Source organism: Anguilla rostrata, chromosome 18, assembly GCF_018555375.3.
Source record: "Anguilla rostrata isolate EN2019 chromosome 18, ASM1855537v3, whole genome shotgun sequence".
In the NCBI taxonomy this organism is placed as follows: Eukaryota; Metazoa; Chordata; class Actinopteri; order Anguilliformes; family Anguillidae; genus Anguilla; species Anguilla rostrata.
In genome coordinates this window covers 440,001-465,444 of record NC_057950.1, presented here as the reverse complement: position 1 = coordinate 465,444, position 25,444 = coordinate 440,001, and the positions used below count along the sequence as shown (strand labels likewise).

The window sequence follows — 25,444 nt, the reverse complement described above, 5'->3', positions numbered from 1 at the left end:
ATGTGTCTCTTTCTGAGCGTAAAATACATCTTTGGTCAACTCTGCTCTTTTTCTCCTTGACAATATTGTGTCAAACAAACCTGTCAAGGCACGGCTGAGCTGCTTTGTTGTTAGCTAATAAATTATCCAGTATTTATTGTCTGTGATCCTTCTCTTGCAGCTTTTAATGGTGACACATTGGTGGTGAATTAAGGCTGAGAGCCAGTATCGGTCCCGGACTGTGAATGTTTTCTGTTCCCCCTCTCCACCCCCCGGACCCCCGGCCCCCCGGCCCCCTGGCCCCCCGGTTCCCCCAGCCCGGTGCTAAATCACAGCTGCTGTCAAGCAGCACTAAGCTAGTGTGCGTCACTGGGAAAGGCAGGAAGCACTGGGTATAATTCCGTCCATCAAACTAATATATTATATCAGTAGCTTTGTAATCTGGCACGATAAGTTAAGGGGGCTGACACGCAGGAATTTGGTCTGGGGGCGGAGTGTTCATCAAACCTGGGCCTGCCACGCAAAGCTCTCAGGGAGGGCCCTGCATTCACACAGGGCGCCAAGCGTTTCAGGAGGGCCTCTTTCTTGCACTGTATTGCACACAAGAACTGAGAAGCTCTGCAGAAAGGAACCTCAGAAGGCCCTCACTGCTTCCTTGTGCCTCTCTCTGCTCTCTCTGTCCCCTCTCCTGCTCTCCCTCTGTGCCTCCTCTCCTCCTCTCCCTCTCTGCCTCCTCTCCTGCTCTCCCTCTCCGCCTCCTCTCCTGCTCTCCCTCTGTGCCTCCTCACCTGCTCTCCCTCTGCGCCTCCTCTCTCTCTGCGCCTCCTCTCCTCCTCTCCCTCTGCGCCTCCTCTCCTCCTCTCCCTCTGTGCCTCCTCTCCCTCTGTGCCTCCTCTCCTGCTCTCCCTCTGTGCCTCCTCTCCTCCTCTCTCTCTGCGCCTCCTCTCCTCCTCTCTCTCTGCGCCTCCTCTCTGAGGCAGGAGTCAAGGGCACCCCCGGGTTCGGTCTGTGAACACAGCGCTCTGCGTCTTCCGTTCCGCAGGGCATAAATCAGGCCAGGAGCAGCAGCCCGGATTCTGCCAGACCCTCACAGCAGAACTAATCTCTGGCACAAAATGGATGAAGCTTCAGGAAACGCAGCACATTGTGCAGCAATACAGGCAAGAAATAAAGCCACCCAAGTACAGCAGATTGGACATGCCCTTCTGACGGGGGCTGACCAGGGACAAAACTCCTGTATTGAAAAGCTCACAGTTTTCAGCATGTTCCAGGTTACTGTGAGCACACTGTGAGTGACATCACAGAAGCGTGTGAAACCTGCTTCCTGCCCTCCACAGCGATGAGCCCAACTACAGAAAACCCCCTCAGGAGAAGGCCCTGCCATGCAGCTCTGTGACAGGACTGTCCTGGGTAAGCTCCCAAGATCTACTGATGGTACAATTTAATGAATAGGTTCATAAAAGCAAACAGTTTAATTATATTCTGGTTCTCAGACTGTTAATAGGGTAGTGTATGGCTCAATTGAATGTGATTTCTGGTGTTAATTATGTGCAAATTAGCTTGTTGAAATAGTATTTTACTGCCCTTTGATAAAATTACAGCTAGAGGCAATGTGGTGATAGACAGACAAATGCCATGCTAGAATTATCATAAACTATTAGCTTGTGTCCAAAGGATTTTATGTTAATCGCTTACTACTTAAGTGCCCTGCAATTAATCTATCACAGGAGCTGCCTCCCAGCTAGATTTGAACAATGAAGTGCTTAGATTAAAAACACTGTTTAACTATGCACATGAAAACCATAGAAAGAATAGTTTTCCACAGAAGATTTACAGTACAGCAATTCCCTGTATGCGTGTTATCTAAGGAGAGATAAGGATTATGTTATAAAGAAAGAACTTGTTTGAATGCAAAACTAGTGGTGTGATGAAGGGGAATAGATAGACACTGTGGGTTTATGAGCTTGGGTTTCTGTTTGTTAAAGATTCAAATTCACAATGTGGGCACAGGTAGGCTCTCTTGCACCTCATTGGTTGTCTCGGATTGGTGAAGCCAATGTGCAGGTGTGTGTGTGATAGTGCATGTGTGTGTCTTAGTGCACGTGTGTGTGTGTTAGTGTGTATGTGCATGTGAGTGCATGCAGGGGTAAGAGTCTCTCTGAGCTGCCAGGAAGACATTAAATCTTATCATTACAAAGTGAAAACAACAATTTGTGGAGTCGACTCATATTTATCACCACTGACAGCTTTGTTTTTAGCCTCTCGGGGTCAGCGGGGTCAACAATGCAGAGCCACAGAGAGAATCTGCCTGTGAATCTCCCTGTGAATCTCCCTGTGAATCTCCCCGTGAATCTGTCTGTGAATCTCCCCGTGAATCTCCCCGTGAATCTGCCTGTGAATCTCCCTGTGAATCTCTTTCCTCATTCCCTGGCTAAAGGATAAGAGAAGAGGACTGGACAGAGACTGTACACCACAGCTCCTGAACCCTACAGCGCCCACAGGGCTCATGGGATATCAGACAGAGATGCAGCTATAGCATATTTAAGAGACCAGACTCCTGTAATCAGTGCAAGCTCCCCTGTAGTACCGTGTTGCATGGACAGTGTAAGAGTCACTGGTACACTGCACGTGCACACACACTTCACTTGCATGCACAACAGAGAAACATTGGGCTGTTCCAATGTTCGGTCCAATCTGATGACTGTACTACCCTCCCAAACCTCACTCGCAAACATCACTTCATAACAGAACAATTGACTTGCAGGCTAGTTTGACATACATGGTAGTAATATTTCTCACATTATTAAAAATTGGATCATATTGGACCAGACTCAGTATGGGTGAATAAACAGCAAGTGGAAACTGAATGAATGAATGAATGAATGAATGAATGAATATAGTTTGTGAGTGAAACTGTGAGTGTAACTGCAAAATGGACCGCAGCCCAATGAGGGGAAAAAAGAGAAACAAAGACCAGGTCACATGACTGCCAGAGGAATTTGCACCACACCTTTTAGACTTCATTGTCATGGTGGCAGACAGGGCGTCTCCGTGGAAACAGACACGGACCCATGTCTTCAGTAGCTAAGAGTGCCTCTTCAGACGACCTTGGAGGATAACAAGCTGTTCAGTCACATCTCCTCCAGCCTCGGGAAGGAGCCTGCGAGCACTCTGATAACTACAGACTCTACAGACTCTACACTACAGACTCTACAGACATGCTCAATGACACAGCAGCCCACAGTACAGACTCTACAGACATGCTCAATGACACAGCAGCCCACAGTACAGACTCTACAGACATGCTCAATGACACAGCAGCCCACAGTACAGACTCTACAGACATGCTCAATGACACAGCAGCCCACAGTACAGACTCTACAGACACGCTCATCGAAACAGCAGCCCCATAATCGTTAGGGAACTGGCCTTGTTGGGTATCTATATCTATTTTATATATCTAAAACAGACAGAACTTTCCAGAAACATTGTCAGAACACCTGGTGTTGGTGGATCTTTGTAAAGGTCACTGGGGTTAAGAGGGGTGGCTAAAAGCTGCAAGTAAAATTTGAAGGGTAACCCCAGGGGCACCATCAGTGATTTTGAGCCACATGAAAAGATCTCACATTGGCCCCAACCACGCCCCCCCGCCCTCCCCCCAGTCACTTACGGCACCCCTGTGTGACTCTGCCCACCTGGACAGTGCTTTACCCAGTGACTCTGAGTCAGCCTGTTCCTGCAGCCACGGCTGGCTCTGGCCCCACCACCGCAGACCCACTCCACGCTATCTTTCCAAGCGGCTTCACTCAGAACGCCCAGAGCAGCATTAGAGTGGCCATTCTGCGTTTCCTCAAAAATAACTCCATTTCAAGGATAGAAAAACAGGAGAAATAGCAGCCTGTCACTGAAATATCCTCAGGTTCTCAACAAATGGTGTTTATACCGTAAACTCAGAACCCAGCAGAGCCACAGTTCAGACATTTTTTGCCCTCAATTTAAGAGACAGAGCAAATGCAAACCGGCAGGTCAGGACCACACAACGAAGGACTCGGCCTCAGCGTTCTGGAAACCAGGTTTAAACACAGAATCAACTTAAGCACAGAATCGTCTTAAACACAGAATCAACTTAAGCACAGAATCGTCTTAAACACAGAATCTACTGCTTGCCTCTGATAGGGCTGTGAAATGTAGAAAACTAGCGTAGAAAAATTCCCGCCAAACAAGCAGTACAAACACTAGCTGCCATGCAGTCTGTTTCACAGCAACTGCTGTGACTGCGACTACTCCTATCACGGCTAACAAATGAGCCTGTCATACGTCTGCTACCCCTACTATTAATAAAGCAGCTATAACTACACCTGTTTCCGTGCGGTGAAGATATACTGTCTAACGTACCAAATGAACACCTGGTGCAATCTCTGTGGTGTGCTAATAATCTGGCAGACTGCATGCACTTCAGGCTACGAGACCTCTCCATTCAGAGAGAGCCATTCTCCCTCTGAATCCGCAGCTAACTGAGACAGCCATTCTCCCTCTGAACCCGCGGCTAACTGAGACAGCCATTCTCCCTCTGAACCCGCGGCTAACTGAGACAGCCATTCTCCCTCTGAACCCGCGGCTAACTGAGACAGCCATTCTCCCTCTGAACCCGCGGCTAACTGAGACAGCCATTCTCCCTCTGAACCCGCGGCTAACTGACGGCTGGGAACCACGAGCGAGGCGGCCTTTGTGCTGTCTTCTGTCCTGAGGCTCCTGGAGTCGGACGGGTGTCTTTGAACGAGGGTGGGGGGGGGGTGTGATTACTCTCGCAGGCGTGTCCATGTACACAGTCAGTGCTTCACTTCAAAGGGTGGACAGCACTGCCAAAATAACCCCCCCCTCCCCTCCAACAATGCCCTGCTGATCCTACGACCGGCCCCCTGTCTCTCTCTCCACACCAACAGGGAAAATAAAGCACTATGAAGAGGGGCCTGCCGAGTGGCTGAGCTGCACGGGGGGTGGGGGGGTGAGAGGGAGAGGGACAGAGAGAGAGAGGGTGTGTGAGTGAGTGAGTGAAGGAGTGAGAGAGAGAGAAAGACGAAGACATAGAGAGACAGAGTAGGGGGTGAAGAGAGAAAGAGGAGTTTAGTGGTTCTGCTGTGTGAAGTCTGTGGCTGGCAGGTTCTGGGGGCCCAGTCTGCAGGAGAGACAGACAGGTTCTGGGGGCCCAGTCTGCAGGAGAGACAGACAGCTGAAAGACAGCCTGCAGTTTCCACAGGAAAGACGAGTGGAGCAGGCTGGCTGAAGCGCTGCAGTTAAACCTGAGACAGAGCCACTCTGGATTCACTCAAAATCACACGGCCCATTGAAATTCATACAGCACAGAGAGCAGAGTGTGAGGTACGAAGTATTGATCAGAAATGAGAGAAGCAGCTCAGGAATGGAGCTACAGTCGCTGTGAAACGAACACGATGGAATTACCGCCATGCAAGCGATCCACTACATTGCAGCTCATACCCTCTACAGTATGCCCGTTCAATAAGAATACAGCCTGACTACAACATCAGGGTCATTCATTAGTATATATATGTCATAACATTCATAATAACACCCAAACCAGCCAAAAGTTGGAAGCCACAACCTGATGTTTCAAATATTAAATGATTCCAGGTTTTCGAAAGTCAACATCAATAAAAATATTTTAATAACAAAACATACTTTTTTATTCTCACAGACAATTCGATTCTGAAATGACAGTCTTTTGTGTATATGGCCAGTTCAGTATTTGCACGTAACTCAAGCGCATGGAATCGCATTCTTTCTGTGACAACGGAAACCGGCCAATAAGCTCCAAGCGACTCGTTTCAGCCAATGACCCACTCAGGAACGGAAATCTGACAGGTGACCTGTGCATAATGTGTAACCCCGCCTCCCCAACCCCCCCTTTCAAAACAAAACAAAAAAAAAAAAGAGAGAAGTCAGAAGAGCCATTTGTGAGAGGGGGGTCTCTGTGGGTGCGGGTGGTCTGCCCAGTAAACCGCCCTCGTTTGATCTTTCTGTCCAGATGAAAGAGGCTGCTGGTCTGGATTACACGGAACAATCCGGCTTTCTGGTGGAGGGGTCGGGGGCGGGGCCACAGAATCAGCTTTAAGAGATTTCTAATCACTGCCAATTAACCACGTTTTCTGACATCATACTGAGCTGTGCTGGTGATCTTGAGCGCTGGGCTCCTGACAGACATCCAAGCCTTTATACCGAGCTTCACGTCTTCTAAAAGCCAGCAAGTGCTTGCTGACAATTCAAAATTGGGGGGGTGCTACATGTTGTTTTGGCAAAAAAATACCCAATCTTCCTGGAAGCTTGACAAGAATGTTATTTTGTACAATTCTGTCCACTTTGACATCGCCAGCTTCAAATGATTATTATTTTCCTTTTTCCTGAATGTCAACAGTTGGAGAGTACTCCCATCTGCCTGTCAGTAAGATTGATTCTGCTTTTAGCGTAGAGAAGAGTGACACAAACAGCTTGCCATTTGAATGCAATTAAGTCGATAGTGTTAAAATTCAGATGTGATTTTAAAGTCTCATTTATAATTTTCGTTTCTTCATCTTTAAGCTGATTAATCCATTTAAAAATTTTTTTTAAAAATGAGTCATTGTCAGATAATTCATAAAAATTCACAATGTAATTGAATCACAATTAGCATGCAGCTCCTTCATAAATACATTTCCCAGTAATACAAAGCACACTACAGGAATAGCCCTACATGCATATCTGAGTATCAGTTGCTTGTTTGTGAAATGTCCCATATTGCGATATGTGGAAAATGAAATATTGGGATGTTTGGCATTGCTGGGACGACCCAGTGAGAATTGATCTAATGGAATTTTGGTGTTGGATGAATTACAGGGAATATGTCATTTAACATGCATACTTTGAGAAATTCTCAACCACGTATAATGAATGTCATTCTTTAATATGGCATAGTTATGCGGCAAAAGTCTTACACAACAACTTGTCTATGTTTAGCATGATAGCACTATGTTGGTCACTAACTGTATCTAGATAGTCTTAACACTGAATGTCTGATGAAAATTCCAAGTAGCTGAGCTTCACTTGCTCGTTACTTTGTTATTAGCATAATTTATACATTTAATATTCATACTGAAAAATGATGGGATTTTCAAAATGTTTGACACACATGAATTTCAGCAGCTTATTATCAGAGATAAATTATGTCTTGCAGCGCTGCTCAGGAAAACTGAGGAACTACTGAGGAAAACCACTTGGCATTGTGACAGGGTGAGCACGTCTGACGTACGTGTGGATGACCTAAAGATCAGCGGCCAATAGGTGTGGATACTGCAAGAAGGCCTGGGGAGGTCTGGAATGGGATCCTTACAAATCGTGTACATGCTAAAAAGCCCACCCGCCACCCTCCCGGTCCAAAATGTACCGTAAGAAATTAATAATCTTCTAAATAACATGATACTGAAGTTAGCAAACAATTTTTTTCTAGCTTTGGTCGTTACAGCACCTCTTTGCACCATAGAATCAGAACAGGATAATCAGTGTTTATAATGAACTAGCTCCATCAGACATCATCAGCACAGATCAAATAAGCACACCGTATTTTGAAAACTCTTGAAATTTGGGAAACGTGTTTAATTGGATCGTTTTCAGCTCAGGGACCTGGGAACAGCTGGTGCTGAAAGGCTGGAGCTGAATTAACGGCTCCAACACGCCTGCAGGACGTGTGCATGCCAGCGCCAGGGAAGGCCCGAGAACGCCACCGCTGTCAGGAGCGGGCGCTAACGCTTCCTGCCACTTGCTGGGGACCGCGCTCGATGTTTTCTGGTGATTGGACACGCGGTGCGGGGCTGGTAATTATCTCTGAAGGCTCTGAGCCCTGCAGCTCCCAAAGACAATGACAGAATGATACGCCACAGAACGGGGATTATGTAGTGGTCACAGAACAGTCCTCCTGGAATCAACCGATGTGTTATTGACAACTGGGAGAAAGCAGGCGGAGAAACGCCACTGCTGAAGCAAGGGCAAGGTTACCGCGGAAACACAGACACGTACACCACAAGTGTGTGAGCTTTGCTTCTCATACTGTAACCATCTGATAGTAACGCAGACGCACAAGGGCACGTTCTGTTTTAAACAGGCGTTTAGCACACACTCCAATCCGGCGTATGCACGCACGCACGCACGCACGCACGCACACACACACACACACACGCGCACACACACACACACGCACCAACGCACAAATACTAAATCTATCGATTTGTCGTTTCCCTCTGGCCAGCACGTGGTCCAGCGCTTCCTCGCGGAGACTGACGGAATCCACAGAGCAGAGGCCGGCCCTCTCATTGTAATCAGTTTTCATTAGAAGCCTTTGATTCTTTCTTCTCTTCATCATCAGCTTCGTCACCTTCATCTCCTGCCGTAATTGAGCGTGAAAGCGCCCGTCTCTGATGGCGCCTGGGCGGCGGATCGCGCGCTCCCTAATCTCAGAAGAGGAGGCCCCCTCCACCTGACGAAGACAAACAAGTTTTCCCCAGATTTGACGTATCTATCATCCCTTCACAGGATATGAGTGCTGCTGTCAGCTCTCGTAGTGAGGGGGGGGCCGGGGGGGGCAGCTGTGTGCGGCGGAACTGTAAGTGCTGAGAGAAATGTGCCGCACGTTGCGAAGGCGTCTGGCAGGTCTCTCTCTCATCATCTCCAGCCCCTGTGACGATTCGCAGACAGGGCTCGTGGGGGAGGGGTACGCAGGCCCCCTCTCCTCCCCAGCTCCCCGCCACGCTGTCAGTCAAGTGCGTCTGTCAGCCCCCGGCCTGCTGACAGCCCCCCCGCCCCCCCCCCCCATTCCGAGACTTCCGACTACGGCCGCCCTGCCTCCTTTCGCACCTCAGTTTCAGATGAAGGCGCCGTAACCTACTTACAGTGATACGTACTGTACCAGCGCTGCGTGAGGCCTGGTCCTGGGGCGAGTGGGGGGGGCACTCCCACATAGGGCAGCTCATCACTGTCCGTCCTAAGCCTGGCATGGAGGACTTCAGCTACTGCTGTCCTGTGATGTCATCTTTCCCAAATGATCAAAAAACAAGCAAAATTAACCACTCAGTGCACCCTAAGTGTCTGACTTTAAAGAAATGTCGTTTTTAAAGCTCTGCTTCTGAAACGATGCTGCTGCGTCCGGCCCTCTCTGCCCCTGATTATCCGGCACATTCTGCGGTTCGGCTGCTCTGGAGCAGGTCTTCCTGAGCCTGGCCTTCGCCTCCCCCCCCGCCCGCGGTTCCAAACATCACGGCACGGCACGGCTGCCCGCGGTTCACGCCTCCGGCGAGGGTTTATCCAACATGCCTTCTCTGCCAGTTACAACATGGCAGCTGCTGGCAGCCAAACCCCGCGGTGCCGCCGATGGCCGTGAGGCTTCCTTCCTGGTCTGCGTTCCTCCTCTTCCTCGCTTACGGTGAGAGGACTCGGACATTTCGGGGCCCCCGGCCCAGACCGTTATTTAACACCTGACAGCAGAGGCCGCCCCTCTCCGACCGGACGCCGCGTCTGAAAGCTTCTCTTGTCACAGAAGGCACCAAAATATATGCCTTAGAAGCAAAGGGGTGAGAACCGTTATTTTTCTAAAGTTACACAAAAAGTAACAAGAAAATGAAATAAATGTGTCAGAAAAAAAGAAATTCCTGCATTTTTTAATGACTGTAATTTTAATGAATCAGATAAGCCAGATAAGCAAATTCAAGTGAGACATTCAGAAGTGAATTGACACCAAAATGACGGTAAACAAGCCTATAAGCCTACACTACAGTGACACTAGTGCACATGGAGAACGGCCTACAGCTGCACTGCTGCATGTCTAAATCCCTCCAGTACCCATGAATGATTTCAGCATCGCTGTACTCAGGCGCGCAGTCGGGCAGATCGCTGTACTCATGCGTGCAGTCGGGCAGATCACTGTACTCATGCGCTCAGTCGCGCAGATCGCTGTACTCATGCGCGCAGTCGGGCAGATCGCTGTACTCATGCGCGCAGTCGGGCAGATCGCTGTACTCATGCGCGCAGTCGGGCAGATCGCTGTACTCATGCGTGCAGTCGGGCAGATCGCTGTACTCATGCGCGCAGTCGCGCAGATCGCTGTACTCATGCGTGCAGTCGGGCAGATCGCTGTACTCATGCGCGCAGTCGGGCAGAACAGACGCGATCAGATCTGAGCAGAGAAGCCGAGGGCAGACAGGTCAGCAGGGAAACAGAGACGGGGAAGGAGTACCTCTCCTGAAACGTGGAAATTTCCATCTCAATTATGAGCCCTGCATGAATACTGAAGGCTGAACTTGCCCTATTTAAGCGGTAGAGAGCTCTGTAGCTATCGTACCCGCATGGAAGGGTGGCTGTCTTACAGCCTGTCAGACAGTCAGCTCTCTCAGCTTCATCATCTTCCTCAGAACGAATTTTAGGCCCGTCTCGTTGCTGAGGCAGAAACACGCGCGCTGTCTCCATAAGACACTCCCTCACCTGCAGGTTAGAGAACCACTACCCAGCACCCTCACCTGCAGGTTAGAGAACCACTACCCAGCACCCTCACCTGCAAGCATTACACTAGAGAACCACTACCCAGCACCCTCACCTGCAGGTTAGAGAACCACTACCCAGCACCCTCACCTGCAGGTTAGAGAACCACTACCCAGCACCCCTACCTGCAGGTATTACACTAAGAGAATCACTACCCAGCACCCTCACCTGCAGGTTAGAGAACCACTACCCAGCACCCTCACCTGCAGGTTAGAGAACTGCTACCCAGCACCCTCACCTGCAGGTTAGAGAACCACTACCCAGCACCCTCACCTGCAGGCTAGAGAACCACTACCCAGCACCCTCACCTGCAGGTTAGAGAACCACTACCCAGCACTCCCACCTGCAGGTATTACACTAAGAGAATCACTATCCGGCCAGCACAGGCAGTCTGAAGACGGCCGTTTGACTGCAGGGGTCCTCTGTACCTGAGGAGGACTCCCCGATCAAGCCCCTTCCTCTCTGAGTGCTGCTGTGTCCTGTGCCCAAACAGAGTAAAACAACCAGCTTACCCAGGAGAACTGCACAATGCCTGCTTTAGAAGTTAGACTTCAGAACAGGATGTAGGCTTAATGAACAGAGCGCTGGTGAGGTGGGGAGAACAAACAGCTCGGCAGTTAGGCTGTAATTTGTGAGGACCCGAAAGGCTTTACTCACATGCCTGCACTAAAATAAACACCTAAATGAAGTAAAATGATGTGTATGAGCTTAGAGTAAGTTAAAGTAAAGTTAATGTTTTGAGTAAATAATCATTTCAATTAACATTCCCCTACAGTACTGAACTTCCCAGACTAAAAGACGAGATAAGATCCAGTGAATATCAGGGAGGTAATTTTACACAGAACCTAGCGGCTTTCAGAATGAAGCTTCAGTTACAGTAAAAACTGCCGTTCCCTCTGTGCATGTAAACTGAGAGTAAAACTGAGACCCCAGATAGCACCGCACTTTACTGGGCACTCACAGCACGTCCTAACTGCAGGTCTTCGCTTTTTGAGCGTAACGTAAGAGAGGGAAAATCATCAAGGTCAATAGAAGGGAAAGAGATCCTCAAGAGGAGAAAACATTGTCAGTGAGATGGAAATAATTACTTTAGTTCGTCTTTGTGAACAGCCAGTGTAGTACTGGTATAGTCATGCCTGTGATCGATCTTAGCAGTAGGCCTACTGAAAGCATGTTCAACCACATCAGACGAAAATGGCAGCCAATGTTTGTCACATAATTCACCTCACAACCGCAACATCTAGCAAAATAACTGCAATATGACATGCAATATGTCCATATTGGGTTCCCATCTAGAGTACTGTGCAGAACTGGGTTCGTAAGTTAAATGTGAAAGCACAGAGCCATGGGCAGACAGTAAAGTACGGAGTGGAGGAAAGACCGCACACTACACGGCAGCAGGCACTGAACCCACACACCCCAACTGCAAATACAGCACTTACGGATAACAATGATGTTGGGCTCCATGGAAAGATCTGACATTGGGCCCCAATACCCCAGGAAATCATGTTCTAATATTTTTTGAGGGCCCCTGGAATCGTCCTAATAATCAGCCCCCCCCCCCACTCCCCTGACTTCCCATCGCCCCCGCCACCACCCCCCCCCCCCAACACCCATTTATGCCAACACTTTTCATTTGTTATTCTTTGCTGACAATTTTCACAGCTTCTTACAGAAAACATTTCCTCTTTCATCTCCACATGGAGATGGCTGTAAGCTGCCTGGTGTTCACATATTTTGAGAGAAAACTGCAACCTAATTAGAACATGCAATATCAAACCTTGTTTATTCAATATCAAACCTTGTAAGTTTTCTCTCTCAACGCAGAGTGCCAGAATCCCTCCAGCTAACGGCTACAGGACGTGGACGAGGGAAACCTTCCATATGCCGCCTGCCCAGCTCATCTGCTGCCATGGTGACACTCAGTGTGCTGATTAAACTGAAAATGCTCCTCAAAGATGGCCGACATGACAACAGATCTGAAGTGATTAAATAATGGGTGTTATATGACAGGGATAACTGACACTCATTACACAAAAAAAGTTAAAGTAAATTGGGAAACCTTCAAGCATTGAATTCTGTCTCCTGTTTTAACATGAGTTTAAAATACTAGTCTGAGGTAATGACACAGTTTATCACTGTCTCCAGCAATAGGCATTTCATTGGCTGTATGAAAATTGTCGTCTGCAAAATAACATCTAAATTAAATGCAATCAAATGTTAAGAGTAGACAAAGAAGAAAAACCTCACTGATGGTTTTTAGTGAAGTGCAGAGAACACTCTCATAATTTCCTGAAAAGGGGCCTGGATGAAGAACAGACACAGCAGACGTATGACCTTTCCTGCTTTTTGGGATTAAATAAAACACCCAATCACCATCTTTGCTTATTCTGTCATTCCTGAGGCGTGAACACACAATCGAACCAAACCATTACTCTACCAGTCCTACACACAGTGAACCATTACCACTGCAAGTTTGGTAATATGTTAATGCATAATACATAAATTCATTAGCTAAATGAGAATACATTAAATATCAGACTGATAGTGAAGTTCATTGGCTAGCTAACCCTACTGCACTAGAGCTGCTTTGTGTTCACCACAGCAGCCAGTGAACGGCACAGTTAGATAACGGCTCTGAGTGGCTTTATGCAGAGCAAGCTTTTTCCCAGCTGCTAGCTGACCTTAGAGACGCGCAAACGCCTGAAAGAACAAACAGCCTACGGAGCTGACTGACTGAGCGCGGTCAAGAGCTACACAAACTACAAGTCCCAGACAAGCCCCAGGGCCCAAGGGCCATTACCAAAGCCTTCCCTGCATTTAGGTTCATTTCCGAAAAAACGTTAAGAAACCGAAGCACACCAGCCAGGATTCAGCTGGGCTCTCAGACTGCTATTACCAGCCTGCTTACGGAAACTGCAGGAATAGCTTTCAGGAAGCATCAGATCCTCACACATTAATGTCACGCACCATGCACTCTCTGCCCGAGCGTGTTGATTTAGCCTAATTTATGTGATTCTTCACAGTTGTTTATGCTGTTCGTTTTGATCAAAGGAAAGTGATGCCGAGGGACGGTTGTCTCAGAACAGAAGCTACAGCGCCACCACAATCAACAGAGGGAAACAGACAGCATGTGTAATTATAGCTTTAAGCACAACATGTAAAACACACACTTCAACTGAACAAGCAAGTTCTCTTTGGTGCTTTTATCTATGAGCAAGATCAATACTGACAGATGGGGCTGCTAAACTGAACTTTATTAACATACATTATTGCAAAATTGGAATACAATAATAAATCGTGCTCAATTAATTTTTTTTTTGAAACCTTATTCTTTGTGTATGCATGTCTGCGTGCATACGTGTATATTGTATGTGCGTGTCTGTATACTATGTGTGTGCATGTGCATGTGTGTGTGTATACTGTATGTGTGTGCGTACGTGTATACTGTATGTGTGTATGTGCGTGTGTATTGTATGTGCGTGTGTGTATACTATGTGTGTGCATGTGCGTATGTATACTGTATGTGTGTGTGTGCGTATATACTGTATGTGTGTACGAGTGTGTGTATTGTATGTGCGTGTGTGTGTATACTGTATGTGTGTGCATGTGTACTGTGTGTGTGTGTGTATAGCGTATGTTTGTGTGTGTGCGTGTGTATACTGTATGTGTGTGCATACGTGTATACTGTGTGTGTGCATGTGTACTGTATGCGTGTGTGTGTATACTGTATGTGTGTACGTGTGTGTGTGTGTATACTGTATGCGTGCGTGTACTGTATGTGTGTGCATGTGTATACAATACGTGTGTGCGTGTGTACTGTATGTGTGTGCGTGTGTACTGTATGTGTGTGTGTGTATACAGTACGTGTGTGCGTGTGTACTGTATGTGTGTGTGTGTGTATACAGTACGTGTGTACTGTATGTATGTGTGCATGTGTATACAGTACATGTGAGCGTGTGTACTGTATGTGTGTGCGTGTGTATACAATACGTGTGTGCGTGTGTACTGTATGTGTGTGTGTGTGTACTGTATGTGTGTGTGTGTGTATGCAGTATGTGTGAGCGTGTGTACTGTATGTGTGTGTGTGTGTACTGTATTGGGGTATGTTGTGTGTGTGTGTTCACGTTACTGTATGTGTGTGCGTGTACGCTGTGACTGTACTGTATGGTGGGGTGTCATTGTGTACTGTATGTGGTGTGTGTACTGTAGTTTACTGTATGTGTGTGTACGTGTGTGTGTGTATACTGTATGCGTGCGTGTACTGTATGTGTGTGCGTGTGTATACAGTACGTGTGAGCATGTGTACTGTATGTGTGTGCGTGTGTATACAGTGCATGTGTACTGTATGTGTGTGTGTGTATACTGTGTGTGTGTGTGTGTGTATCTGGGGGGTGGGGTTAGCACACACACAGTCCTGACGCAGCGCTGGCAGGCAGACAGATCAGAGTTATCACTCGTCTCTGCAAACAAGCGGCTGTTTTCACTTCCACACGCCGGGCCGTCTCTCCTCTGACAGAGATAAGATGTATAAATTATGAGCGGCTGACAGAGGACTCCTGCGCCTGAGGCGGCTCATCCATCAGACTCCCGCGTTTCAGCAGGTGACTGGAGCGGCCCGACACAGCGTCCCGCTTTTGGGGGGGGGGGGGGGGCCACACGCATCCTGCTTTAGGGGGGGGCCGACACAGCGTCCCGCTTTAAGGGGGGGGGGGTCACAGTGGGAACATCAGGCCCGGGCAGTGACAGACCACCCCGAGCCGGCCCTCGGACGAGGCTCCAGACGAGGCTCCGGACCCAGTCTCTCTCTGCTTCCGGCCGGCTCACACAAATACTTCCATTTCTGTCATCTTCTCTTCTGTATTTTATTTTTTCATTCATGTGGTAATGAAATGACCTCACTGAGAAACACTAACCAGACGCACAGACCCACACCTCCAGTACTCCACTCAGGCACTGCCCTGTTGCAGATCGGAGACTGAACAGCCTCCGCGTCCACGCATCCAATCAGGGACGGGTTTTGGGATGCAGCCCGCCGCGCCTGTTCCCCAGTCACTTCACAGGCCCGAAACCGCGCGAGTCCCAGTCCCCCACAGGGGACGGCGCCAGACGCACCCGCGTCAGCCCCGCCGTCTCCGCGCGACAACCCGAAAATTGAAATCCTGACTGTGGAGAGAGGAGCGGAGCGGGCCGCCCCTCCGGCACAGCTGCGGCAGCACGGGTGCGAGGTGTGGGCCGGTAATTGAGTCCGCTGCAGAAGAGGTCAGGGCCTGGAGACGGACGTGGAGAGACACCCTCCCACCCAGCAGAGGACACATAATCACACAACCAAGGACGCCACTCTTGCTATGCGGCTAGTGAGCTTAGGGCAGGACAGACCAGGACTGTTTGCCATAAGAACTAACAAGACCCAGCTTAAACCAATCAGCCGAAACCAAATCTGTTAGCATGCTCTACATAATGCTAAATCTGCTAGCGTGCGCTGCATAATGCTAAATCTGTTAGCATGCTCTGCATAATGCTAAATCTGTTAGCATGCTCTGCATAATGATAAATCTGCTAGCGTGCGCTGCATAATGCTAAATCTGTTAGCATGCTCTGCATAATGCTAAACCTGTTAGCATGCTCTGCATAATGCTAAATCTGTTAGCTTTCTCTGGACATTCAAATGATTCTTGCCACATCACTCCGATGATCTGCATTAATAAAATAATTACTACTAATTAAGCACAGATGATGATTGGCCATGATGTTTACAAGCTTTGTGTTAAATTCTGTCCAATTATTTAGTACCACAGATATGCAGAAACATGTTTGAATGTTGTAGTGTTATATTCAACGACTATTATATGTTTTCTTTTTTTTGCAATAGTTGTACAGTGTATCAGGAAGAAAAACATCAAAATCAGTTGAGATGAATTTTCCTTAAAGAACAAACAAAATATGTAAAATGTAAGCTCCTGTTGATTTTACGCAAAGCAGTGTTTTGGGGCACTTGATTCTGTCTGGAATTTGGAACAGTTCTTTTGAAAATATTTTATTGAAATATATTGGTAGCTTTCAATGAAAGAAAACTATATACACATTTAGGGATTATGTTTCAGTAATAGCATAAATCTATACTTAAACATAATTAAGATGTACACACCAGCTGCAAGTACTTCCCCATCACCGTTTAAAAATACGACACTCATTTTTCAGTCAACATGGTCGTCATGCAAACAAAAGTGTGAAAACATAATTGTGTGCTTCTGTAACAAGAGTGAGGTGCTTTAAGCGACCAGGAAAAAACCAGCAGCTATGAGCTGTCAGGCATAGTCGGTCTGTGGATGCAATAAATAAAGGATTGTGTGGATTACATATTCAGCAGAACTGTGCTAGCAGACTAGAGAGAGGCAGAAGGCACACTTACCATCGTCTGGCGATGACTGGAGCGCTTTGGCAATTCCCTGTTCCTGCATACGGGCCTGCGGTAAGCTAAACTAAAGTCTGCCATCTTGGCTCAAAATGAGTAGCACGGTGCTTCCCTGCAGCATACCGCTACATAAGGCAATGCAATGGTGAAGAAAGATGATCATGTGCAACTGCAGCCCAACACAAGCGGAACGAGCCCATCGGTACAGCTGTACTCTCACAGGCTGACTGCAAGCCGCAGGAATGTGATGCTGTTATGTGGTCAAAGTCATCGCTTTACACACCGCTGTTTTCCAGCAGAGTTTAGAAGGTGACCCCTCATGAAGACAGGCTGCACATGGGCTATAAATTAATCAGTTATGCAAAAAAAACCAAAAAAAAAACCGACCAATGTCTTTGTCTAAGATGTAGACTCAAAACAGATATGGCTGTTCATCCCTTAAAGCCTTTAATCTTGAACAAACACATTACGCAGTATATCAGAAAGGACCTTGAACAGAAATAATTGTGCAAAACCTCAAACAAACTTAATTAGCCAGTGCGCTACACTTCAGGAAAAAAAACAGGGGAAGAGGTTTTATATTTCAGCAGGGATACTCTCAGAAAGGAAGCGTTCAGTCAATAAAATAGTGGATTGCTGCCATCAGTGGCAGCTGAATTGGTGGTGTAATAAAGTGATGGTACAAAGCTAAAGCTATCTCAGCCCTGGCGTACAGAACAGTAGAGTACTGCATGTGTAAGGTTGCATACGATGGCTCTGGTTTATGGGCTCTTGGAGCAGTTTCCAACACCGCAGGACGCAGCCTCGAGGCTTCCAGTGCAGCCTTGGTGATGTCAGAGGTCACGGCCACTGAAAACACATTCTGCCAGTTAAACAGCAAGACGTGGATCATTTCCAGAGTTAAACAAAACAAATTTGATATTCTGCATCCCACTCTCTAGACAGGACACGGAGGCCAGCCGGAACAAGCGTGCTAACAACACACAGGGGTAAAAGTGTGTGTTAGTACCACTCAGTGTGCAGGTGTGTAACGAGCTAACCTCATCCCAACCGACACTGGCGCTCTGAAAGCTTTTCAGCCGACCTGCTCTAACGGATGAATCATAATTATGCCCCGAAAGAAAAATATTAGAGAAAATGTAAAAATGCTTCACATTTTGGCTAATTCACATGTTGATAAACTTTTGAGTGTAATGTTCCCACACACCAGCTTTTTCCAACCGGCGTGCCATTGTTCAAATGAACAAATCCTATTCAAAAAGCAAAAAGAAATGCCATTAAAATGCATATCGCTTAATTAAATCCTCGAAAGGGCATTCAGGTCTACTGACACGTCAAATCAACGCCACTATGTGTGCTTTAGGGTTGTGTGCCATGAGATTCTACAAATTTGTAAAGTATGCCGCGGAAGGTGCACTAAAGTACAGTGTCCTGCCCCTGTTCAATTTCGCTCCAGCCCCCTGGTCCTGCCACAACAGCCCCATACACCTGCCCCAGCAGCAGCCCCATACACCTGCCCCAGCAGCAGCCCCATACACCTGCCCCAACAGCCCCATACACCTGCTCCAGCAGCCCCATACACCTGCCCCAACAGCCCCATACACCTGCCCCAACAGCCCCATACACCTGCCCCAGCAGCCCCATACACCTGCCCCAGCAGCCCCATACACCGCCCCAGCAGCCCACACTCCAGCCCCCATACACCTGCCCCACAGCCCCATACACCTGCTTCAGCAGCCCCATACACCTGCCCAACAAGCCCATACACCTGCCCCAACACAGCCCCATACACCTGCCCCAACAGCCCCATACACCTGCCCCAACAGCCCCATACACCTGCCCCAGCAGCCCCATACACCTGCCCCAACAGCCCCATACACCTGCCCCAGCAGCCCCATACACCTGCCCCAGCAGCCCCATACACCTGCCCCAGCAGCCCCATACACCTGCCCCAGCAGCCCCCACCTCCTTCCCTACCTCCAGCCCTGGGGGCCATTTATTACACAACAGGCACAGTCGCTGAGAAAGAAAAGGGAAGTAAAAAAACAAAACAGAAATAGCTAGATGTTGTTACAGACCCTGTCGCCTGCTAATGGTGCTCTGTCACATGAGGAGGATTCAGATCAGGTGTCCTATTAATCTGATTGACTGAGCGCCTCAATACTCCTTCTGCTAATGGAGAATCCACTGGAAACCTCAACTCTGCCAGACATCGACATCCCCAAATCGCCTCCTCAATCCAGGGCCTGGACAAGCTTCCCTAATCATTGTACGTCTGGGTAATAGCCAATAAAGCAGTCTGGAGTAAAAGGCTCAAGTTACACTCCTGTAAACTCAGGCTCTATGTTTCGCTTAACAACTGCACACGTGAGATGAAGCGTATCTGCTCATAAACACTCAGGCACCAAAACAGCAAATTCACCTGACCACCCTTCTCCCCCAGACCCAGAGGTGCTGGGCCTGGTGTTCAGGAAAACAGCACAGACACACCTGACAGTTCTTCAATGGACTGATAAGAGAGAAGTCCTCTTAAGGGAGGTGTTCTTTTGTGCATCACAATGCAAGATTAAAGGTAATGTAAGGGACCTTTTCAGGGGTGTTATTCTCACATCTTAGAGGACACATTTAAATAAAGGGGAAAATGCACCCATGGATCATGCCATTTGAAGGTTATTACAGATCTGAATCTAAATAAATACCCTTGGTTGTGTTATTCGCTGTAGCACCACACTTTAATGATGCAAAGTTAACGTACGTTAAATAAAAGCGTCTTCCGGAGTTGACAGCTTCAGAAATAATTGAGCAATATGTCCCGAGCTGAGATACGGAGGAAAGAGAATTCAATCCAACACATGACAGGTTCCAATGAATATGTCACTAAATTGTACATTACTTACAAAGCAATGTCAGGTCAGGGATAAGGCTGTTGCCAGTAATTTGAGATAGCATCTATGAGGTGCTTTACTTGGCTCTGTAAAATGTGCTGTAGTTAACTAATTCCCTGTCAGCATATCGCTTCTTAAGAAAGGCCCAGAGTTTACCTGCTATCAAACGGATGGCACACGATTATTCAATGTCTTTGAGCAAAGTCCCTGTGCTGTGATAAAAATGAAGAGCTTAACATTCAATACCCCCTGCCTCATGGGGTAGCAGAGAGGGAGAGAGGAAACTACACCTGATTGTTCTTGGTTTGCAGACAAATACGTGAACTCATCACTGAAACAACATTGTAGCTGTTCGGTATTTGCAGGGTGTATGTGCTGTACGTTAGTACTGTTTTCAGGCTGGAGCTCTACAACCTGTGAAAAATAAAATAAATAAAATCTATAAAATTCATACAAGCCCTGGTCAAAAAAAGGAAAAAGCACATTTTACAAAAAATAAAATAATAAAATAGATAATTCACCTCACACGGAAATTGAAGCAAGCAACAAATATTACAGTCGGATTATTACGGCTATGTCAATATGCCTCTGTCCCCGGCAAATCAAAGCTAAATAAACTTCCCTGAAGCGAAGAATGGAGTGGTAGCTGCACCATGTGACCAGGCAGCGGAACGCTGTGATCTGAGCTCACTGGGCGAACTACAGGCCCCGCCCCTCTCCTGTCCCCCTGTCCCTCTCCTGTCCCCCCGCCCCTCTCCTGTCCCGCGGATACTCTCCTGTCCCCCCGCCCCTCTCCTGTCCCCCTGTCCCTCTCCTATCCCCCTGTCCCTCTCCTGTCCCCCTGCCCCTCTCCTGTCCCCCTGCCCCTCTCCTGTCCCCTGCCCCTCTCCTGTCCCCGCCCTCTCCTGTCCCCCGCCCTCTCCTGTCCCCCTGCCCCTCTCCTGTCCCCCTGCCCCTCTCCTGTCCCCCCGCCCCTCTCCTGTCCCCCTGCCCTCTCCTGTCCCCCTCCCGTCCCCCCTCTCCTGTCCCCCCTCTCTGTCCCCCGCCCTCTCCTGTCCCTCGCCCCTCTCCTGTCCTGCGCTTACTCGACAGTGTCCGCCCGCCCTCTCAGGGATGACAGTGGGTGGAAACGCTATCTCTCATTACACAAAGCACAAATAGTGTAATCCACGGGACCCGTCCGTCAGCGAGACGGATTAAAGGCTGTCAGGCGGGAGAGCGACATGTTTGAAAAGTTTTGTTAACAAAGCGGGCCTTGGCCCCGCCCACCGCAGGCCCTGGTGATTAATGTGTTGTCAGCTTGTAATCCCACACCCCACCTAATGAGGCCCGAATCCATCATCCTCACAGACTGGCACCTGTCACAGCCCAAAGACTCTAAGTGCTGGGAACAATGTACTTTTTCTTTGCATGCTTGACAAGTCTGACAAGCTTTTAAAATAAAAAAAACAGGGTGGAACTGAAATGAGGAAGTACTCCGCAAATGAAATTCTCTGAAATTCGCCGAACACACGGCGGTTCCGGGGAGCGTATTGCTAAAAGGCTCCCTTCTCCGCCATTGGCCCCGGAAACGTGTGCGTTTCACATGCTAAATGACCTGCCTGCTGCATTTCTTCAAAAAAGGGGGGCGACAAGAATTTGTATATTGAGTGTCACACTGAACGCAACACAAGCGCTACTATAATTGTGTTCTGGTAAAATTCAATACTGCTCCAATGCAATAATCTGAAAATGATGAAATAATGGCCTCCCATTATGCACATGAAAGAACAAATACACATATACAGAGCTGTATTAGGCATAAGCTGTATTATCTACACAGAAGGCATGCGGGCTCAAGAGACCTACAAAGCAGTCTGTAGGCTCACGGATGTTCCCGCCAACAGGAGGAACCATGAAAAAGGTCTTTCTCTTTCTCTTTTTAATGACCAGACTCACCTCCTGTCACCTCAGACTCACCTCCTGAGTCACACCTGAGTCACCCTTGCACAAGTGACATCCAGGATAACTATCTATTAGGCCCCCTTCCAGTTTTTGATTTGAATTAAAGAGGGAAAAAATTGATTGTTCTGTGCTCTTTAATGTCTTAACCAATTCACAGACGTGTCATGTTCATAGCAGATTTTATTATACTGTAACCAGATACCTTAAAGTTGATGTGAAAATTGAAAGTGAAAAACTTGAAAAACTGATATTTTCCAGCCATTTGCTATTTGTGTTCATTGGCTAGTGTTGGCTGTGCATGTGTCATGTGACATTACGAGATCAATGTTTTGATATTCATATGACATCAGATCTTTGTCTTTTATCAGTTAAGACTTTCTGATAAATGCTTTCTGATTCTGCAGCTCATGTCTCAATAAAAGCTTGGACAACCAGCATTTTAAGAGCTCGGACATGACTTAGTGTGGTGGAACAATATAACAACCAGCATTTTAAGATGCAAGATGTCCAGCATATACTGTACCTTAAATGAGCTATTTGACAATCCTTCACTGGGCAACACCACATGAAAAGATATGGAAATATAAATAAACAGAACTATATATCAGTTGCTTTAAGGATGATAAAATGATGTACTTAAATATAAACTCTCCAAATAGTCTTGATTAAGATTGAGGGGCGACATAGCTCAGGAGGTAAGACCGATTGTCTGGCAGTCGGAGGGTTGCCAGTTCAAACCCCGCCCTGGGCGTGTCGAAGTGTCCTTGAGCAAGACACCTAACCCCTAACTGCTCTGGCGAATGAGAGGCATAAATTGTAAAGCGCTTTGGATAAAAGCGCTATATAAATGCAGTCCATTTAATACATAATTTTTTCCTCCCAAAGTACTTAAATAGCATCAAAGGCATAGAAAAATACTCTGAAACACAGAGTGAGAAAGAGAGATCAGTTTTTGTATAATTCTAAAATATTCCACATCACTTCTGCACTTCAAAGCGCTCAAAGATTGAAAAGGGTGCACAGGACACCGCTCCCACTTCAAAAGTTTGGTATTTACCTCTGGCCAAGAGCAGCAGCTGCTAGACACCAGACTTTTCAAATAAATAAAATGAAATGAAGAAATACGAAAACCAACAGAACAGCTGCCTACCACGCTCAAGGGGACTGACACTTGACACTTGTTGCATGTTGCCCCATCCCAGCACTTTTTGGTAATTTGTGTTTGTCCTAATACTGTAGCTTATTCTTCTGCCTAGTTGGCTTTGCAGAGGTTAGGTCTGAATAGTGTTCACTGTGTGAACTAAACTGTGTTCTTGGCTAGAAATAGCTGTACAAAATAAGTATTGTACCTTACTGAACCCGTGTGTAGCAGTTGTCTATGACCATGAAATGCACTTTTTGTACGTCGCTTTGGATAAAAGCATCTGCCAAATAAATGTAATGTAATGACTGTCTTAAACGGCACCCAAATGTGGGTTGTTAAGAATGCTGGCAGTGTTTGGTACTGTATATCCATCAGCAAAGCCATGCAAAAATGTGAGGAAGAACTAAGAGAAAATAAAGAAAGAAAAGTTTGTGGAAAGCACGTTTACGGTGTCACTACTGCAGAGGCTGATGACATGCGCTCGTGATTAGGTCACTGAGGGCCACAGAGCACAGAGTGCTGCTGCTGAAGTGACTGGGATGTTTTCTGTTCTCGCTGACAGACAGCATACCGTCTCCGTGTTATGATACATGCGGTCAGCTTAGCCGCAGATATGTAGCAAGTGAAAGGCTTGCGAGTCGTCCCGGAGGTCAAAGCCTTCGCAGATGTCCTGCGTTTGTTTTTCTGTCGCACCATCCCGTCCCACCCCCTCTCAGAGCGAATTACTGCGTTACGACATTCCCCCACGCCCAGGTCCCCCGAAATAAAGCCTGCAGGATTACTGCCTGCACTGTGGCTAGGGCGAGACCGTAACCCCATTTAGAGCCTCCCCTGCCTGTTCACCTCAGGCGCTTGTGTACCACCCCCCCCCCCCTTTCATAAATATGCATGTTAAAATCCCTCCCCACCACTTGTACACACTTAAAACCACACTTTATACACCGGATCTTCTGTGCTCTTAATTATAGTGCATATAGCACAATTACACTGCAGCAGAACAGAATCGCACTGCAGCAGAACAGAATCACACTGCAGCAGAACAGAAATACACTGCAGCAGAACAGAATCACACTGCAGCAGAACAGAGTTACACTGCAGCAGAACAGAATCACACTGCAGCAGAACACAATTACACTGCAGCAGAACAGAATCACACTGCAGCAGAACAGAATCACACTGCAGCAGAACAGAATCACACTGCAGCATAACAGAATCACACTGCAGCATAACAGAATCACACTGCAGCAGAACAGAATCACACTGCAGCATAACAGAATCACACTGCAGCAGAACAGAATCACACTGCAGCAGAACAGAATCACACTGCAGCAGAACATAATCACACTGCAGCAGAACAGAATCACACTGCAGCATAACAGAACTCTTTCAAAGCCACTCTCTTAATGTGACGATTTTAAAAACTCAGTTCACGAGTTACAGTTCTAAAAGGACTCTTCTAATACCACTGGGAAGCTGTATTACAGCATGCAATTACAGATAAGACAATTGCAATCTAATTATATTTATCTGTTATGCACATAAAACAATAAAGTTCAATTAACTGAAATTACAGTATTGCAAGAGTTTCTTTACAACAAAAAAATCAACTAATGAGAAATATTCAGTCATTTTGTGATGTTCTCTTGATAGAAAATGGTTCCCGATGTGATGAGTATTATGTTGACAGCACACAGGATGTGTCAGATTCAGTAACAGGGTTATGTCACAGGCTAATAATTCAATTAGATAAATGGGGACAGCTGTTCTGGGATTTGATTGGCTGCTCAGCTAAGTCAGAGCATTCAAATTCTTTCACTTCATCTTGAAATCCCTTGATTTTCCCCCCAAAACGATACATAAATACACACAAACGTAGAAATAAGTACTGAGTTAATTAAAAGAAAGTTTTCTCTGAAAGCTCTGACCATCATAAGCATTGTGATCAACCTTCATTCTAATTTAAATTAAGCCTGAGGCACATCAACCCTAAGTACTTCAGTTATTTGTACATGGATTCTGCAGAATGCTCAAATTAGTTTTCTTCAATTCCCCACGCTGTCATTTTACAGGAAATTTAGCGGGATAAACATGGGGGGGGAGTGCTAATTACAGCGTGCTATAACATTGTTAATGACACCCTGTCTGCTAATGTGAGACACCCCACCGAACGAAACACGCTAGCAGCGCTAGCAAACAGGGACATCTACTCTCCGCCCGGGCAGCAGCGCTAGCAAACAGGGACATCTACTCTCCGCCAGCGCTAGCAAACAGGGACATCTACTCTCCGCCCGGGCAGCAGCGCTAGCAAACAGGGACATCTACTCTCCGCCCTGGCAGCAGCGCTAGCAAACAGGGACATCTACTCTCCGCCCGGGCAGCAGCGCTAGCAAACAGGGACATCTACTCTCCGCCCAGGCAGCAGCTCTAGCAAACAGGGACATCTACTCTCCGCACGGGCAGCAGCGCTAGCAAACAGGGACATCTACTCTCCGCACGGGCAGC

General features: G+C 47.3%; 1 protein-coding gene and 1 long non-coding RNA gene across 6 annotated transcripts in view; one reads left to right on the top strand and one right to left on the bottom strand.

Moving 5' to 3' along the window:
* lrmda (leucine rich melanocyte differentiation associated) overlaps positions 1-25,444 on the bottom strand; it is a 303,283-nt gene that overhangs the window by 43,859 nt on the left and 233,980 nt on the right. The window lies entirely within an intron of this gene.
* On the top strand, positions 658-12,934 carry LOC135244486 (uncharacterized). Its single transcript, XR_010326980.1, has 2 exons — positions 658-1,389; positions 12,382-12,934. It is a non-coding gene; the product is annotated as an uncharacterized LOC135244486 (long non-coding RNA).